The sequence below is a fragment of the Podarcis filfolensis genome (assembly GCF_964270895.1).
Source record: "Podarcis filfolensis genome assembly, chromosome: 2".
NCBI classification, from domain to species: Eukaryota; Metazoa; Chordata; class Lepidosauria; order Squamata; family Lacertidae; genus Podarcis; species Podarcis filfolensis.
In genome coordinates, this window is record NC_139605.1 from 17,722,582 (window position 1) to 17,728,582 (window position 6,001).

Sequence of the window (6,001 nt, forward strand, 5' to 3'; positions counted from 1 at the left end):
TTCAGCTGGTTCATATTTAACACATTTTATTTATTTATTTTCCTTTAAAAGCAACTTCATTTTAGCTTTAATACTTAGCAGCTGATTTATATTTCATTGAAAGGGTTTGCTCAAAATGGAACACTTCATCCAGAAAATTTCTGCTTCCTCTGTGGGTGACCCTAGCACAGAGGTGATGATCCTGAATGGGGCGTCCTCAGATGTGGCAGATCTGTTTGTGGATAGCTTTTAATCCATTCTCTAGGGCAGATTGATATCTTCCCTCCCACTGGTTCATTCTGAAGCCCAATTTCACTCCTGCATTACTCAGTTGGTACAAATCCTCCGCACAACAGTGCTAAACTGGGTGTTCCAATTTTCCTGAAGGTGGCAATACATGGCGTCTAAACATTGTGCAAAGAATCTTAGGACAGTAATTGAGGTGGCTACATTAAAAAAAACCAAAAAACCACACCAAACATCAAAGCATTTCTCACACTCTGCTTTTGGAATATCTCTCTTTTCTGAATGGGTGTTTCCCTTTGTGAACATGGCACTTAACTGGACACAGCATGATTTTAGAGTGAATGGGATCCAGTGCCATGCTTTTTTTGTATATCACCGGAAAAAATAAGCCTGTTTTAATAAAGTTGCCTTCCCAGTAACAGGAAAACGGTGTGAAAATGATCCAAAGTAGCTTGATGCGTATATGTGGCTCTAAAAAAAAAAAAAAAGGCATTTCAGTAATCCTTATTCCATCCTCCCCCTACTGAGCATCAGGAGAGTAGAGGGCAAAATTAGGCACTGTAAAACTTCCATTCCATATATACCGAGGTAAAAGTTCCTTGGTGGTACTTTTGTTCTCGAATGGCTTAGTTGTCGAACAAATTGGCTCCCAAACTCCGCAAACCCAGAAGTGAGTGTTCCAGTTTGTGAACGTTTTTCGGAAGCCGAACGTCCGACGCGGCTTCCGATTGAGTGCAGGAAGCTCCCGCAGCCAATCAGAAGCCACGGCTTGGTTTTCGAACAGTTTTGGGAGATGAATGGACTCCAGGAATGGATTAAGTTCAAGAACCAAGGTACCACTGTAATGACTTCTGTGTCGTTTAAGAGTTGGAAAGAAATCACAGTCTGTTGGACTTCCTTTCTCTGTGGGCTTTCCCAGCCTGCTTGTTACAGCAAAGCAGCGCACATGTTTATAAACCCAGATTTCCCCTATGGTGAAAGGCCTAGTTTTCACAAATTACATTGTTCCTTTGTATGTCTTCTTCCTCTAATGAGCAGGGATCCAACAGTAGGCGGAGTTTGGGGGGGCAGTGGGAGGGATGAGGAAGCGCTAAGCTGTGTGATGCTCTCTTTGCAGTTAAAGTTGTTCCATTCCAGAAAGGTTTGTGTCACATCTGTATGTGATGAGTAGCCCAAGGAGCTAAGTTCCATTGTGAAAAATCTGCATTTACACCTCAGCGTCAGATTAGGGGTGCTACTTGCTTTGCTTGCCTGCCCACCCACCCTGCTGTTGCTTCTGTGGGTAACAGTACAAATCTCTGCCTGGTCTGAGCACCCAAGGCACCACCTCCCTAGCTTTTCCTCAGCAATTCTAATGTCCCTGGAGTTCAGAAAGGCTCTGGTGTAGCCTTCCAAAATAAACCATCCACCTCTGCCAGGCTGTAGTGCCCTCAGACAACAGGGGACTCATCTGTAACATGACCTCCTACCTCAATGTGTGTCCATTGCTGCTGGTAAAGGTAAAGGACCCCTGGACAGTTAAGTCCAATCAAAGGCGACTATGGGGTTGCATTGCTCATCTCGCTTTCAGGCCAAGGGAGCAGGCGTTTGTCAACAGACAGCTGTGGCCAGCATAACTAAACCGCTTCTGGCGCAACGGGACACCGTGACGGAAATTAGAGCGCACAGAAATGCCGTTAACCTTCCCACCACAGCGGTAACTATCTACTCGCACTGGCGTGCTTTTGAACTGCTGGGTTGACAGGAGCTGGGACAGAGCAACGGGAGTTCACCCTGTCGTGGGGATTCAAACCGCCGGCCTTTGGATCGGCAAGCCCAAGAGACTCGGTGGTTTAGACCACAGTGCCACCCGCGTCCCCTGCTGGTGCTGATACTTCCACACTGGCCCTTGATTCCTACCTTGCTGGCCAGTGTAATAGCAGTTGTTTCTTCAGAGGATATACCTGAACATGGAGGTGCTCTTGTCTCTCGTTCACTTCTCTCTCCGCTGTCTCAACCCCTTGTGCAGACTCCTGTCGCTCTGCCACTTCTAGCTGTGGCGCCTTCTCATTGGGCCATCTGGATGGGAGAGGGACACACAACATGGTGGGCTTCAAAGTTCAGTGCTTTGAATTGCACTTGGAAACAAACGTGTGACCAGTGGAGATGACTTAGCATAGGAATACAGTGGTACTTCTGGATGCGAACGGGATCCGTTCCCGAGCTCCGTTCGCATCCAGAACAGAGCGCAACCCACATGTGCGCGGGTTGCGATTCTCCGCTTCTGCGCATGAAGTCATTTTGAGCTTCTGCGCATGCGCGAGCGGCGAAACCCGGAAGTAACGCGTTCTGTTACTTCCAGGTTGCCATGGTGTGCAACCCAAAAATTCTCAACCTGAAGCAACTTCAACCCGAGGTATGACTGTAATACTCATTCTGCTAAGCTCAGACACTGATCTGGTAGTTGTACTGGAAATCACCTGGTTCAAGGGGAGCTCCTTGTAAAACATTTTACGGTCATCCAATGTAGATGTTACTAAGGGTTGAGGGATAGCTCAGTTGGTGGGCCGTGAGGCTTTTAACCTCAGGGTTCGAGCGCCACATTGGGCAAAAGATCCCTGCATTGCAAGGGCTTGGACTAGATTATCCTCACGGACCTTTCCAAATGTAATTCATAGGAATGGGAGTGACTGAGTACGAGCTGCAGCTGGTGAAAGGTGCAACCAAGATGTGAATTTGCTTCTTAACAGGGAATGTGCACACAATTCTAACTTCTCAGGCCTCCCTCCAGCTTTTGGGCCTGCATTCAGTGCCATACTTGCACATGGTACTGCTGAAGGAGTTCCAAAGCGTTCTTCAAAATAAGAGATGAAAATAGGTAGAGCTGGCTGGGTGTCATCCACCTACTGATAAAAACCAAGCCCGGTTCTCCAGGTAGCATGAAATGGCTGGATGTGACCAGGGCGGGCGAGATATAAATAAAATATTATTATTATCAGCTTGCCAACAAAGGTCCGTATAGTAAAAGCTATGGTTTTCCCAGTAGTGATGTATGGAAGTGAGAGCGGGACCATAAAAAAGGCTGATAGCCAAAGAATTGATGTTTTTGAATTATGGTGCTGGAGGAGACTCTTGAGAGTCCCATGGATTGCAAGAAGATCAAACCTATCCATTCTGAAGGAAATCAGCCCTGAGTGCTCACTGGAAGGACAGATCCTGAAGCTGAGGCTCCAATACTTTGGCCACCTCATGAGAAGAGAAGACTCCCTGGAAAAGACCCTGATGGAGGGCACAAGGAGAAGGGGAAGACAGAGGACAAGATGGTTGGATAGTGTTCTCGAAGCTACCAGCATGAGTTTGACCAAACTGCGGGAGGCAGTGGAAGACAGGAGTGCCTGGCGTGCTCTGGTCCATGGGGTCACAAAGAGTTGGACACGACTAAACAACTAAACAACAACAACATCATTATTATTATTATTATTATTATTATTATTATTATTATTATTAAACAGTGTGGGAATGGAGATGGATCCCTGCGGCACCCTATAAACAGCACTTTCCCCCAGCACCATATTCTTAATAAGCCCTTTCAGGAAAGGTGAACTTTTGTGGAGATCCTGCATGTGCCTACTCAGAAGTAAGCCCCCCCCCAATTTTTTTTAATAAGGTTTGCTCCCAGATAGGAGCACGTCAGGGCTTGAGGGATAAAGTCCCTTGTTGCTCAAGTAATGCTAAACTGAAACAGGATGTCAGAACATGCCTGGGGGGCACATTCAGCCCCCGGAATAAAACAGACCTCTCTGGGTGTCTTCCTGATGAAGCACAGCCCTGGGACGTTCACAAATCAGTCCTGGTGCGCACCAGCGACACATATCAAAAGACGTGCACGCTCAATCAGCAGAGTATAGCAGAAACGATTGTGGAGCATGAGAGTAGCATTCTAAGTGATTTATTAAGCAATATACAGTGGTACCTCTAGCTGCGAACCGGATCTGTTCCGGAGGCCCGTTATCAACATGAAAAGAGCGCAACCTTAAGCACGGTATCTGTGCAGGTGTGCGGTGCGATTTGGCGCTTTTGTGCATGCGCGAGCAGTGAAACCCAGAAGTAAACCTTTCCGGTACTTCCGGGTCGCTGTGGGACGTAACCTGAAAGAACGTAACATGAAGCAAACTTAATATGAGGTATGACTGTATACAGGACAAAGCAATCATGGCGTTCTCTCACTTCTCCAAGAGAGGGAGAGAAAGGAAAGTATAAAAGTACAGTACAGCAGAAGAGAGATAAGACTGACTTCCATTCTCACACTTTCCAATCCTAGAAAGTAAACACAGAAATGTGAGCTCAGTAGTTTTATCACCTGGGGCAGCTGCACCCAGATTACTGTAGATCCTGACACATTCCTAGTAACCCTTTCTTTAGACCGCTGCAATTCTTTCTTGCTAGTCTTGCCTCCGCTCTCATTTCCAGTCAGTGCAGAGTGCTAGTCATTACTAATTGAATCACTTAAAAAAACAATTAAGATGCCATGGGATTAGGATTGTGGTGATTCTATGCTCTCTGAATGAATGTATCCAATTTTCAGACACCACCCTCCAGGGCTCCTTACCTCTAGGCAGGCTTTCCCAAACTTGGGTCTCCAGCTGTTTTTGGACTACAACTCATGTCATCCCTAGTTAGCAGGACCAGTGGTCCGGGATCATGGGAATTGTCCAAAAACAGCTGAAGCTCCAAGCTTGGGCAAGCCTGCTCTAAGGCATCACTAAGTTATAATATTGAAATCAGTTTACAAGTACCAAAAATCACCCCCGAAACATGGTGAGCAGTAATAGAAGCTGTGCACCTGAGTTTCTACAAAATAAAAAAATTCCTTCCAGTAGCACCTTAGAGACAACTAAGTTAGTTATTGGTTTGAGCTTTTATGTGCATGCACACTTCTTCAGATACACTGAAACAAAAGTTACCAGACCCTTATATATAGTGAGAGGACCTGTTGACGACTGTTAACGACTGCAATTGGCCTTACAGGAAAAAGAAGTTGCTGAATTGCAACTTACTACCAAACTTAAAACCATGGAGAGACCTGGTCTGAATAGAGACATTGGATTCTTATCTCATTATACATGATAATATCCGCCCTCCCTTCCCCACAGGTGGGCGGGGTTTGCGGCACCAAGCGAGGCTCACCTGGGCGGGTGCCACCCACCTGCCTGAGCTGGGCTTTGACCCGCCCTCGGCCAGGGAGGACAATGGACAGCCGGGCCGGGGGTGGGCCTAAGGCCAAAGGAAAAGAGGCTGACTCCTGGGCTCAAGCCTCTTTTGCTGCTCTTCCTTCTGGGATCAAGTTCAGGATCAGGAGTGTATCCAGGCGGCCGGACTGAGATAGGCAACCAGCCTTCTTTACTTTTGCTTGCATTTGGGCGGCGGGGGGGGGGCATCGCTCCCCACCACCGCCTGCCCGGTGCCCCTTCCTACCCAGGCGGGCAGCGCGGGGCTTCAGCAAGGCCGCGGCTGGGCCTGCTTGCTTTTACGGCAGGGGGGGGGGCACTGGGAGGGCGGCACAGGCCCGACTAGTCCTCAAAACGTGGCCTAGTCCCTTTTCTCAGTGGCGGGGGGGCAGCATTGCCCCCGCAGGAGGTGCCTGCTGACCCGGGAGGCTCTGGTCTGAATAGAGACATTGGATTCTTATCTCATTATACATGATAAAGCTATTTTTAGCCATCTCACCCCTTGCTTTTTCCTGTAAGACCATTGCAGTCGTTAACAGTCGTCAACAGGTTTACCACACCTATCAGCC